This window comes from Eptesicus fuscus, chromosome 16 (assembly GCF_027574615.1).
Source record: "Eptesicus fuscus isolate TK198812 chromosome 16, DD_ASM_mEF_20220401, whole genome shotgun sequence".
NCBI classification, from domain to species: Eukaryota; Metazoa; Chordata; class Mammalia; order Chiroptera; family Vespertilionidae; genus Eptesicus; species Eptesicus fuscus.
In genome coordinates this window covers 52,491,193-52,504,281 of record NC_072488.1, presented here as the reverse complement: position 1 = coordinate 52,504,281, position 13,089 = coordinate 52,491,193, and the positions used below count along the sequence as shown (strand labels likewise).

At 39.0% G+C, this 13,089-nt stretch overlaps 1 pseudogene; it reads left to right on the top strand.

Moving 5' to 3' along the window:
- The first annotated feature begins 6,381 nt into the window (after positions 1-6,381).
- LOC103299064 (26S proteasome non-ATPase regulatory subunit 8-like) lies at positions 6,382-7,017 on the top strand (annotated as a pseudogene).
- Positions 7,018-13,089: the final 6,072 nt, after the last annotated feature.

The window sequence follows — 13,089 nt, the reverse complement described above, 5'->3', positions numbered from 1 at the left end:
CATGTTTATCTATGTTCGATGAAAGCCATGTTTTAACTCTTCAAAAATTATTTCAACAGAATAAAAGTTTCATACTGTGAAAGAACCAGTAAACCTTATAGTAGTTCTGGGATTAATCTATATGAGAAAATTCTCTCGAAAAAATACAAATTCAATGTTGATCTTAAAAATATCTTTATCTGGACACAGTAACAATCTCAGTCATGCCAATATCCAATAATTCAATCTATATTAACTTATTAAACATTAATTAACTATCCAAAAATGGATATATATTGATTAACCTATTAACAGAACATATTTGTAATTATCCTGAATTTTGACATAGAAAAATTTTGTCTTTGGATAATGAATACACATTTCTTACAGAGTTGAAAATTAACTTTATGACATGACTTTCATGTTTTCTTGATAACTTAATTGTCAATAATATTTATTTATCTACAACTTAAGTCCTTTCATTTCAATCACAGTGAATATTGCACCAGAAATTGAGAGACAAAATTAGGATAAATTAACACATGTTTTAATGAACTTCCTTGCTCAACGCTTTAAATGTTATTTGTAAAATATAATTGTAGAAATTTCAAATAAAATAGTAAACAGAACTAATCTCTCTGTTGCAGTGTCTCACATAATTTGCCTCTGGCAATCAGGGAAAAACAAATACTGTTGGTCTTTAAAGCTACTTTTATTTTGGCTGCAATTGTCAAACCTTGCCTGACTCATTTTCTACGCACTCCTGTTGCAAATGTCTGTGCTATGGAGCAGCTGTTGTTGTTAAACCCACATATTTTTTATAGCTTTATTTAGACTTTGCGTCTTCAAGTCAAGACCCAGGAAAAGTGTGCTCTGTGAGACATTATTTTCCAAGAGCATCAGATGTTTTTTCATAGGAAAAGTTTCAGAGAGGATTTGAAGCTACAAGTTTAGGATTTTTTCCAAGTTGTAGCCTGGCCCTGGCAGGTGTGGCTCAGTTGGTTGGACAGCAGCCCGTGCACTGGAAGTTTGCTGCTTCAATTCTAGGTCAGGGCACATGCCTGGGTTTCAGGCTCCTGCTCCCCTTTGCTCTCCCTCCCACTGAGGGGTCCTGCAGGAGGCACCTGGTCCTTGGATGGGTATTTCTCTCTCCCTCTCTCTCTTCCTTTCTCTCTAAAAATCAATAAATATAGATGTTTTTTAAATTGTAGTTTGGTTTTTAAGGCCAAGAAAAATTCGTTCCTCTGAGTGTATGTGAGGAAAGCCATCGAAATGCACATAAACACCTACACCAACAATTTATTTCCTAACATATTTCCAAAATTTCACAAAAGCTCTTTGTCTCATATGTGAAGAGTATAAACATCGATATTTAGAGATACACAGGAGCAAATATGATTGCATATCTCTACATATGCTTTCATTTTGTATCCACTCCCTTATTCAAATATTATTTTATTTTATGATGACAAAATGAGTACAAGTTGGTGGTATTGTTAGCGTAGGCAGCTAGTTAGTTGTTTACCAAGGGAGGGAGCAAATGGAGCCAGACATCTGATTAAGCCAAATTAACTAGGAAGTGATAGCTTCCAGACCCTCCAGGGGACAGCCACATCGTTGCCTTGCCAAGGGGATTAATATCCCACCAACTTTCCACTAAGGCTTTCCAATCTCCCCAGGGGACAACTGTTCTGTTTCCCCAGATAACTGAGTGGGGAGATATCCTGTAAAGAGGAAATCCTACCGAGGCATGCACACTAGAAGCCAAGATGGTGCAGGTGGAGGTCCTTCTACTATGAGGCAGGGAATGGTGACTCAAAAGGGAAGAAATCTAGCCGGGAAAATCTGGGGAAAAGATCAAATTGGATAAGTCCTTTTCCTAGAAGGAAAATCCTGGAAGATCCAGGGAAGAGTGGTTTGGGGGAGAGCTCAGCACAAGTCTGAAGAGCCATCAAAGAGACTGGTTAGTTTGAAAGAGAGCTCACTCCTTCCCAAACCCAATATAATATAATCATGGCTTAGCAAAGGCTCAGACCCTGTCTGTTTGCAGGTGTTCGGTAGCAGCTGTTCAAGCACAGGCCCAAGTGCAGGCCTGGGCAGCACTGGCTGGAGTTCTGCCTGGAACAGAGACTCACCTGCTGGGAACAGAGACTAAGCTAGCCAGAGGGGGACAGAGACTGAGATGGACTACTGAAGCGTTGGCATGGCCTGAACTGAACTACAGAAGCTTTGGATGTCCTGCCAATTCCAGGCTAATGGCACAGCATCTCTAGAGCACAGCCCTTCTTCTGGACTTGGTGAGAACAAGTGTGGGTCTGAGGCCCCAGAGACTGGACTTCTGTACAGAGATGGAGCTGAGCCACCTGATCCTGAATGAAACATTGGGCAACTGGGGGTAGTCATTGTTTTTGCTCTAATAAACCTTGCTATACAATTGCTCACATCCTCCTCTACATGGGCCCCCGAAATGCTCTTCTTGAGATTTCACAACAACCTGTGACTTCATGGAAGAATCCTATTTCCACCAGCAGTAAAATGAACTTGTGATTCCTTTGATATTAAGGAGCAATGGTATGCCAATGAGACTCACTGCAATCAATCTCTCATATAATGAAAGGTTGTCTTTAAAATAAAGTTTTAAAGAATGAATCACATTTAAAAGTAAATTGGGAGCCAACAATTTTAAGTAAATATTTTAAATTTTGGATTCCTGAGCTACCTCTGTTCTATCCACTCCTTTACCCAGCACATTTGGACTTCTGAGAGACTCTGAGTATAAAGGAAGTGGTATCCAAATGTAAGATCTTTATTCTTTGGAGAATTTGCCATGATTATTCTTCTTTGCTAGACTTGAGGACATAATTTAAGGAAACAAAAAAAATGTGTGTTCTCCTTACCTACCTTTCCTAAACCCAGATCCTGGAGCCAGCCATAGTGAACATATTGTCTGGAGCCTCAACTTTGGACCTTATTCTGATCTCTGAAGAACTTCAGTGGTGTATTATTATTTTTTTAATATAAAAGTCATAACATAGATCAAATGAGATAGAGAAAAAGAGAGAAATGAACAAGCCAGATCTTTCAACTCCTAAAAGTCTAACCCTGCCCTAACTGGTTTGGATCAGTGGATAGAGCATCAGCCTGTGGACTGAAAGGTCCCAAGTTCAATTCCGGTCAAGGGCCTGTACCTTGGTTGCGGGCACATCCCCAGTAGGAGGTGTGCAGGAGGCAGCTGATCGATGTGTCTCTCTCATTGATGTTTCTAACTCTCTATCACTCTCCCTTCCTATCTGTAAAAAATCAATAAAGTATATTAAAAAAAGAAAGTCTAAGCCTAAAAATCTGAATACGTATAACAAAATTTAGATTTAAAAACAATACCTTAAAACTCAGGAGCTATATAGCTTAGGCTGTACTAATTTCATGTGCCAGACTAATGGTACCCAAAATGTCTCACCTTAGGGTCTGACATTGTTAAATTTTCCACCTTGTTAAATTTCCCTGTATGTAATGGCTCAGGCCGTTCCTTCTGCACATCCTTTTACCTCCCTCTATGTTTTCTCCCATTGAAGGACCTTGAAAGTGATCAGCCTCTTCCACTCCCCAGAATTTGTAAGTGCAGTGACACAAAGGTAAATCTTCTCTAAACTAAGTCACTTTGAAATGACTTTTTACCTACAGATTGATCCTTTTTTCTTTTATCAGCATGGACTTTTAGAAAACAGGATTGTTTAAAGCAAAAGGTATATCAGTTAATGATTTGACTTTCACAGACATGTAAAAACCTTCCTTTTAAAGTTTTATAAGATATTTTATTTCCTTATTTGTGGCCCTAAGTAACACGTAAACCATTGTTAAATAATAAATTACATGACAATTACCATTAACTTTATTAGCAATAATTTTCTACATAAACAATTGATGTACAACCTCGGCCACCATCTGCATGTTACTTAAGATTATTTTGTGATTCTTTTCTCTCCATATTTATTGAGGATTTCAAAAGTTGTCATAAATTCTTCTGTGTATATTATTCATTCTATAGTAGGGGAAAATTTGGAGGTGATCTGAAAAAAGTAAATGGTCACCTATTAGAAAAAAAAGTCTGAAAAACTTCAACAATTATTTCACATTCAATGTTAGAGACATATTTACATAAATTGCAATGTATTTGCTTTAATGGTTTGAAATTTAACTATTTGACAACATGCTTTGTTCCAATTTTAATATTTTGTAACGCAGGGAATATGTCACCCTGGCTGGCGTGGCTCAGTGGTTAGAGTGCTGGCCCCCCTGCAAGAATGGATCTCAGGTTCAGTTCCTGGTCAAGGGCACATACCTGGGTTGCAGGTTCCATCCTGGGTCCCTGGTCTGGACATGTGGGGAAGGCAACCAATCTCTCTCTCTCTCTCTCTCTCTCTCTCTCTCTCTCTCTCTCTCTCTCTTTCTCTCCTCTCTTTTCCTTTCCCTTCCTTCCTCTCTCTAAAAATCAATGGGAAAAATATCCTCAGGTGAGGATTAACAAAAAAAACAAACAAAAAGCAGGGAATATGTCAAAGCACTTTCCTCTCCAGAAGAGTATATTAGCCAGAGTATTTCTTGTAAACCTGCCAGCCCTCTTAGCCATCATGCTACTACTAACCATTTGACTGCTTTACACAATTTGCTCATTTCTACCAGGATATCCTGCCATCCAAGGGTTGTGTGTCCCTTTATCCAATAACATATTTTCTTCTTATGACTACACACTTTACACACTGGTTTCCTCATCAAAAGGTCAGACTCTGTTGAGTCTGTTGAGTTGTAACTGGAGTTGGTTGATTGTGTCACAGCTATTGGTTAGATACCAATCTCTTTTTGATCTGGACCTTTGACTATCTGTCACTTAGTCTGACTCTGTAATCCGCATCTCACTGAAGGCCCTGACTGTGACTACTCCAGGGTTTCTTACTGCCTCAGTCCCTCTTGCACACCCTGATGTGCTCTATCCTCCACATTTGCTGTATCTAGTTATTCAATTAATCAACAAATATCTGTGGAAATTCTCTATGGACCAAAAGTGTTTGTTGTAGGCTGTTGTCTATTATTAAAAATGATACACAAAGTGTATGGTGAATTTCTAACCAGATTATTAAGGGCTAACGTTTACCCAACAAGGTTTCCTTCTGTGACTTGAATTCTGGCCACTTCCGGGCATTTAAAACCCAACTTTTCTGCTTCTGCATGGCTGGAGGTCATTTGGTGATTTCATGTTCAAAACTTAAAGACCTTGGTTGAGATTCAAATTAGATTTGAATGTCAAGACATATTAAGGAAAGACAGTGGCCTATAGTGCACTTGAAGTAGCAGCCTCACGTGTACTCATTATTTTTATGTTGCAAGCCTATTGTCTTGGGTTGAAAGTAGACCAAAGACATCTTTAGACATAAGTCAAGGACGCAAGCATGGAATAATTAGGAAACATGTCAGAGCTAATCTTGAGCTGTTATCTAGACGGAGACCTCTGAGAGTTCTTCCAACTTCTTTTCTACTTACTGCATTCAGAAACAATATAAAAAGGCACTAGCAATTATACTAATTAAACTTCCAGCTAATACTAGATCAGCAAAGAAATAGAATGGTCCAGAAGAATGAATTAAAACATAAAGAAACAAAAGGAACATAGTAATAGGTGGCTCAAGTCAATACAATCAGACAAATGTGAATAATTTTGTTCAGTAGACCAAAGGCCAGTGGAAAATAATGAATACTAAAAGTGGCTCCCTACATATGACTAGAGTTTGTTCCTCACAAATGGAAGGCACAAAATGATGAATTTACAACCTGCAAGTGAATATTTTAGCTACTGTCTGTCTTCTAGAGATGAATGCTCAATTTGTTTAGTTACTTATCTATTATCTTATAACATAGTCATTGAAAACCTGCTAAGCACCAGACATTGTGATAAATCTTGGGAAGCAAATGAATAAGAGTTCACAATTAAGTGGTTTTTTTTTTGTTTGTTTGTTTTGTTTTGTTTTTCAGAAATGAGCACAGAATTACAACAGAGTGTGATAAATACAACAGAGATAAGGATAAGATCCTGAGATATCAGAGTGGAAGGAAGTCATCTTTTTCTTGGTAAGTCAAAGATGGCTCCACAACTGAGGAAATAAATAGGCTGTGTTTCAATGGATTTATATTTGTGTTGTCTATAGAGAAAAAAAATGAAAAAATTATACAGAGTTAGAAGTTACATGTAATATTTCTATGATATACGTATGTGATAGAATTTGGCAGGATTGAAACAAAATCTTGAGATTAAAAATCCTTAAACGTGATCATGAAGATGGTAGCTGCAGATTGAAACTGCCTGGTGGGCTCCTCTAACTCTAACCTTCCATGGCCATGGCCATGGCCTCCATGTATGAGCAGCTCAAGAGTGGAACCATAAAAGCCCCAGCCTCAGCAACTGCCGGGAAGAGCTGGGAGGTCCCAAGCCAGTACGGCTGGAGCTCAATTTCCTGCCAACGACAGGAACCAAACTGCCAAACAGCAGCTCATTCTGGCCCAGGACAGCTCCCTGAGTCCCCGTGCATACACCAGCTCTTGGGCCACAACCTTCTCTTCCTGCTGCCTCAGAACCGGGTGGCTGAGTTCTACACAAAACGAGAATGGCTGCCTGCCAACGACATCCAGACCCATGTATACATCAAGAATTCTGGGCCCCTTGAGCATACCTGATGGAGGGCAGCAACAACAAGGTGTTCCTGGCCAAAGGCAACATCCCTGCCAAGAGGCAGACCTTCTTCATCAACATCCTGCTTGACACTGTCAGAGGTGAGTTGCTGGATGCATGGAGAAGGCCTATGAGAAAATCCTCTTTACTGAGGCTACCTGGATTCTCTTCTTCAACACACCCCAAAGACGACTGACTATACCAAGAAGCGAGCATGGGTCCTAGGCCTCATCAGCCACTACAGCTTTGCCAGCTAGCAGCAGAAGTCAGAAGATACCACCATCCCCTCCACGGAGCTGTCCAAACAGGTCATCAAATAATGCCCCGCAGCTGGAAGTGATCCTCTGAGCCCAGCAGGCACTGGGTAAGGTAGGGCTTACACTATTGAAAGCAGTTGTAGTGCAGGGCTTCCTCCAATAAAGCTAAATGGACATTAAAAAAAAAAACAACACAAAAAAACCCTTAGAAGCTTTTTTTGACTAAGTAAAATGACATCCTGACATCTGATAAAAGAGAAAATATTAAAATGTATAATATAAATATACAACTCAACAGAATAATAAATTCTGTAAATAAGCACTTCATGGAAAATCAAAACACTAATAAATATGTTGAAAGGGGCTAAATCTTAAACTGGATTACTAAGTGAATAAAAATTCTGTGTGATCATTCAAATATAGGGTGTCCCAAATATATATACACACACTTTGGATAATTATAAAGTCAGTATTTATTAGAATACATTTCATTTTTCAAATTGAGCTATCAGCTGTTAAAGTGCATATACAGTTTTTGGGACACCCTGTATATATCAAAATTAAACTTTTTGAGGTTCTTGCTTAAATATAATCTGCTTAGAGAGGTCCTCTGCAATCATTTGTTCCCATTCTATTGTATTTGTTTATTTTCTTTTTCTTCCCTGAAGTTATAAAAGAACTTTAATATTTTCATTGCCACTGCACCATAATCTCAAAAATGGTGCCTAGCAATATATAAGTGCTCCAAAAATGATTGTTGGATGAATAAAAACATACAGAAATGATGGAATAAAACTTATTATTCCTAAAATTGACAAGGGTTAAAAATAATAGTGATGCCAACTATTAAAATGAAATATGTACTCACAATTAATGAGAGCTTAATTTAAAATATGTGTTTTAGAATTGACTTTTACTATACCTGTCAAAATTATAATGTAAAAGCCTTTTAAGAATATTTCTTCAAATGTATTTGTATGAATATAAAAAATATGTAAAAATCCTACAAATGTACTATTATGATAGTATGAAAATACAAATAAAATATCCATAAGTAGAGAAAGAGAAGCAGAGTATATCTTAAAATACATTGAGAAGTCATTAAAAATAACAAGATAGAAATAAATAAGGCTTATAGATAGTAATTTTAATAAAATTTAAATTGGAAAATAGCTTACCTTGTGTATTATCATTGAAAAATGTAATTTAATTATACAACTGTCAGAGCATAAAATGGTAATGCTTCATAACTAAAACAGCTTCATTTTGGGTAAATAATGTGTCTACAAGTATTATATCTAGGCTAAACCACAAAAATCCTAATATATAAAAAACCAGAGGCTGACATGACCAAAACAACCGGACGGACAACCAAACACAGGCTGTGTGGGGCGACAAGGCTGGCAGGGGTGTTAGTGAGAAACAACCAAATGACTGAATAGCAGGCTGCATGGGGTGACCAGGCCAGCAGGGGGGCAGTTGGAGGTGACCAGGCCAGCGGGGGCGAGGGGGACAGTTAGGGGCGACCAAGCCAGCAGGGGCGGCAGTAAGGGGTGACCAGGCTGGTGTGGGGGGCAGTAAGGGCAACCAGGCCAGCAGAGGGGGGCAGTTGGAGGCAAGCAGGCTGGCAGGGGGGGCAGTTAGGGGTGGTCAGGCAGGCAGGCAGGCAGGCAGGCAGGTGAGCAGTTAGGAGCCAGCAGTCCTGGATTATGAGAGGGATATCTGACTGCTGGTTTAGGCCTGATCCTGGGCCTAAACCAGCAGTCAGACATCCCCTGAGGGGTCCCGGATTGGAGAGGGTGCAGGCTCAGCTGAGGGGACTCCCCGCCCGCAATGCACAAATTTTGTGCACTGGGCCTCTGGTATGGTATAAAAACCCTGTCTGGGATTTTAGCAGTCCAAACTTCTGCATGCCTCACTTATTACTAATATTCTTTAAATTATTTAAAAGTTTTATACTAGATATGATTTCTGATTCTAGTCATTTATTTTTTATTTTTTAATATATCTTTTAATTTATTTCAGAGAGGAAGGGAGAGGGAGGGAAAGATAGACACATCAATGATGAGAGAGAATCATTAATTGGCTGCTTCCTGCATGCCCCCTACTGAGGATCAAGCTCACAACCCAGGCATGTGCCCGTTACCAGAATCGAACCTGGGAACCTTCAGTCCACAGGCCGACACTCTATCCACTGAGCCAAACAAGCCAGGACTGATTCTAGTCATTTTGATTTGACATTCTATTTTTTTTTAATCTCATATGCATATTCATCTATAGTCATTTATGCAAGTGTATATTGTGTGTCTGAGTGTATATGTGTGTGTTTAGAATATCCTCAGAAAGATTCATAGAAGACTCCTAAAAGTGATTATCTCTAGGGAGTTTGACTAGAAATACAAATTGTGAAGACTTTTTATTTTATCTTGATGTGTTTAAATGGGCTTGAATTGAGCTTGCAGCAGTAATAACAATAACAGCAATTAAAAATGTATCAAGTGTATATACAGCAAAGAATAATTTCAGAGAACATAATTAAATTTGCATTTTAGAATAAAGAAATGTAAAATAGAGAGGTGAGAGGGTGATAATAATAGCACATTTACTAAACTTGTTCATAATCCAGGGGTAATATGAGATGGAAATCAAGCAGTGGTAAGATATAGAAGAAACTTACTTATTGACTTAGATATGAAAGGTGTCAACTGACTGGAGACAGAGAATAAAAATGAAGAAATTGCTAAAAACAACCTTTTAGATTGAGATACAAGGAGAATTACTTATTTATTCAGCAAAATGCAGGATTTAGAACAGTCTAGTCAGTTGCCTGAAGAAGAGACAAACTTCCCAGAACTAAAATTAGAACAGAAAAGCATCTGTTCTAATGGAACCACTGGACAAAAAAGATAGAGTTAAACTGATTGTATTCAGAAGTGGGAAAAGCACAAGTAATTATGTAAATTTTAGGTTCAATTAGAGCAAGAGGAATTGAACTGTTAATGCTAGGTTAAGTAAAGCTTATCTGTAAATAGACTCCTTTCAGAGCAAAATTTTGGGCCTGCAGGCTGGAGGCAGCTCCTTCATTGAGCATCTGCCCCCTGGTGGTCAGTGCACGTCATAGCGACCAGTTTTTCCACCAGTCGGTCCACTGTTTCATCAATTTGCATATTAGGCTTTTATTATATAGGATTGTGCTACAACTGCTAATAATATTAGTATAGTCTTTTTACAATCAGTAATTTCACACTTTCTATCATTTGTTATACACACAATTTATATTACTTTTATTAACATGGTCATGTATAGATGGAAATTTGAGGCTCCAAGATAATATTACAGAGCCTGTGTAACAAAAATCAATGAGTGGTTGAGATGAAACTTAAATGTATTCAGTTAAAATCATCATTCCACACTTGTAACAATTATGCTCATGATTGCTTTGTGATTCAGAGTCACTTTGTATGCCTTCATCTGATATTCTAATATTTCTATCAGTTTCATGTAAGGGTAAGCTATTCATGAATAGGTGATGTCTATGTGTGTGTTTAGAATATCCTTAGAAAGATTCATAGAAGGTATTGAGTTGAGAGTAAGGTATCTTTCCAGATCTCATTCAGATCTAAACTCAAAATACTGAAGTGTGAAGAGGATTGTGTTATTGTTGTCTTCAAATTTCATTCTCAATTCCTTTCATTTGTGGTTTAGATGCCTTGAATGACTTATGTGACAAGTTAGAAAATCATTCAACAGAGAGGGAGGTTCTTTTGGGTGTTCTGAGACCCAATTTCCAATGTGAAGAGGGGGCTCTTTATACCTCCAACAAGAATTTCTCAGGATACCATTTGGGTGTCCAGAATTCTAATGAATTTAGACACTATCTACCCAGAGATAGAATCAGGTTCCACAGGTAAAGGACTTAGTCCCGCAAGACAGCCCTGCACTTCAGACTCCAGCAGCAAACACTGGTTCCTGTGTTTTTGACCAACTGGGTACAAATTAGAGGGTCCAAAAAACAGTTCTAACTCAGGATGCCAATTGCAAGTCTAAGTTGTTACCTGTACTTCTTAATGCCTGGCTATAAATTAATCAAACCCACAACCCCCTGAATGGGTTTGCTTAATTTGCTAGAATGGCTCACAGAGCTCAAAAAATCCACTTACTCACTAGATTACCTATTTATTACAAAGTATATTAAAGGACACAAATCAATAGCCAGATGAAGAGAAACATAAAGTGAGGTTAGGGTGAGGATCGAAACACAGGATCTTCTGTCCTCTTGGATCTTAGGGCCAACACAGTGGCATGTGGAAGTATTCTGGATCCTCCTCATGGAAACTCTTTGAAAAAGGCCTAGGAGCCATCCTCTGGGGTTTTTATGGAGGCTCCATTATGTTTCTCTTCTGGAAATAAGGGGGTGGGACTGAAAGTTCTAGCTCTATAACCACATGGTTGGCTCCCACTTACAACAGACTCTCACCTTCATGAGGAGTACACAAGTCATCGCATTAATATAACAAGAAACCATTGTTGCTTTTATCACTTAAAAAATTCTGAAGGATTTGGATGCTGTGAGCCAGGAACTGTGGGTGAAGACCAAATATATCAGAGAAATATATTTTGGTCATCTGAATTTGGTCACCATTAAAATGACCAAAATATCCAACATAACAAAGAGGTAATATGCAAATTGACCCTCATGCCCTCACACAAGATGGCCACCCCCATGTGGTCAAAGATGGCCACCCCAAAGATGGCTGCCCCCATGTGGTCAAAGATGGCCATCACAAGATGGCTGGCAGGGGAGGGTAGTTGTGGGTGATCAGGTCAGCAGTGGAGGGCAGTTAGGGGTGACCAGGCCAGCAGGGGAGGGCAGCTGGGGCAACCAGGTCTGCAGAGGAGGGCAGCTGGGGGCGACCAGACCTGCAGGGGAGGGCAGTTGGGGGTTACCAGACCAGCAGGGGAGGGCAGTTTGGGGCAATTGGGCCGGCAGGGGAGCAGTTAGGCATCAATCAGGCTGGCAGGGTAGTGGTTAGGGGGTGATCAGTCTGGCAGGCAGTTGAGCGGTTGGGAGCCAGCAGTCCCAGATTGTGAATGGAATATCTGACTGCCGGTTTAGGCCAGGCAGTCGGACATCCCCCGAGTGGTCCCAGATTGGAGAGGGTGCAGGCTGGGCTGAGGGACAGCCCCCTCTCAGTACACAAATTTTGTGCACTGGGCCTCTAGTTTTTCTTATAAATTGCAATGTCACAGAGGTAAAATAGGAGATGATACATAGAATTCATTTGAAACATGCAATTTCCAGTGATTAGGACATCCTCTAAGTTGTTCTTACTAATGAGAGGAATAGGGGACTGCATTATAAATGTTGCAATATACATGTTTCTGAGCTAATGCCAGTTATGTTGCCTTGCTTTGATGTCATTTTTTTCCAAAGTCAGTTCACATTTTCTTCTGGCACTCATGGCTTTATTTTGTTTAGTTTCAATATCATTTGCCTAGCATTGCCTTCAAATCATAATTATTGATAATTAGTAATCTGTGGGTATGAATGAAGTAAAAGTGAAGTTTTTATAACTGTTTTATATATTACTTTACCATTTGAGAAATATATGCATTCACACTGGGACACCTTTGAATCTAGTTAAGGTACTAGACTTCTATGAATTAATTTCCCACTTAAAGTTTAGCATGGGAAAGTGGTTTTATGTTTAGAGTGTGTTTTGTTCTATGTGATAATATTTTAGTTATATTATAGATTTCCAGTTAGGGGAGGTCCTCTTTTTAGAGATTAAGAGTTTCAGTTTAACAAAGATGAAGTATATCTACAAAACCTCTCATGATAGGTCTTAAAAACAATGGCAGATACTTTTTTTTTAATCTTTATTGTTGAAATTATTACTGATATCCCTCTTTTTTCCACCCATAGCTTCCCTCCACCTGGTTTCCACCCCACCCCAGGCCCTGGCCACCCCATTGTCTGAGTCCATAGGTAATGCATACAGGCATGTAAGATCTTTGTCTAATCTCTTCCAGCACCACCCCAAACCCTCTTCCCTCTGAGAATCATCGGTCTGTTCCATTTTCATGCCTCTGATTCTATTCCATTCACCAGTTTATTCTGTTCATCAGATTTTT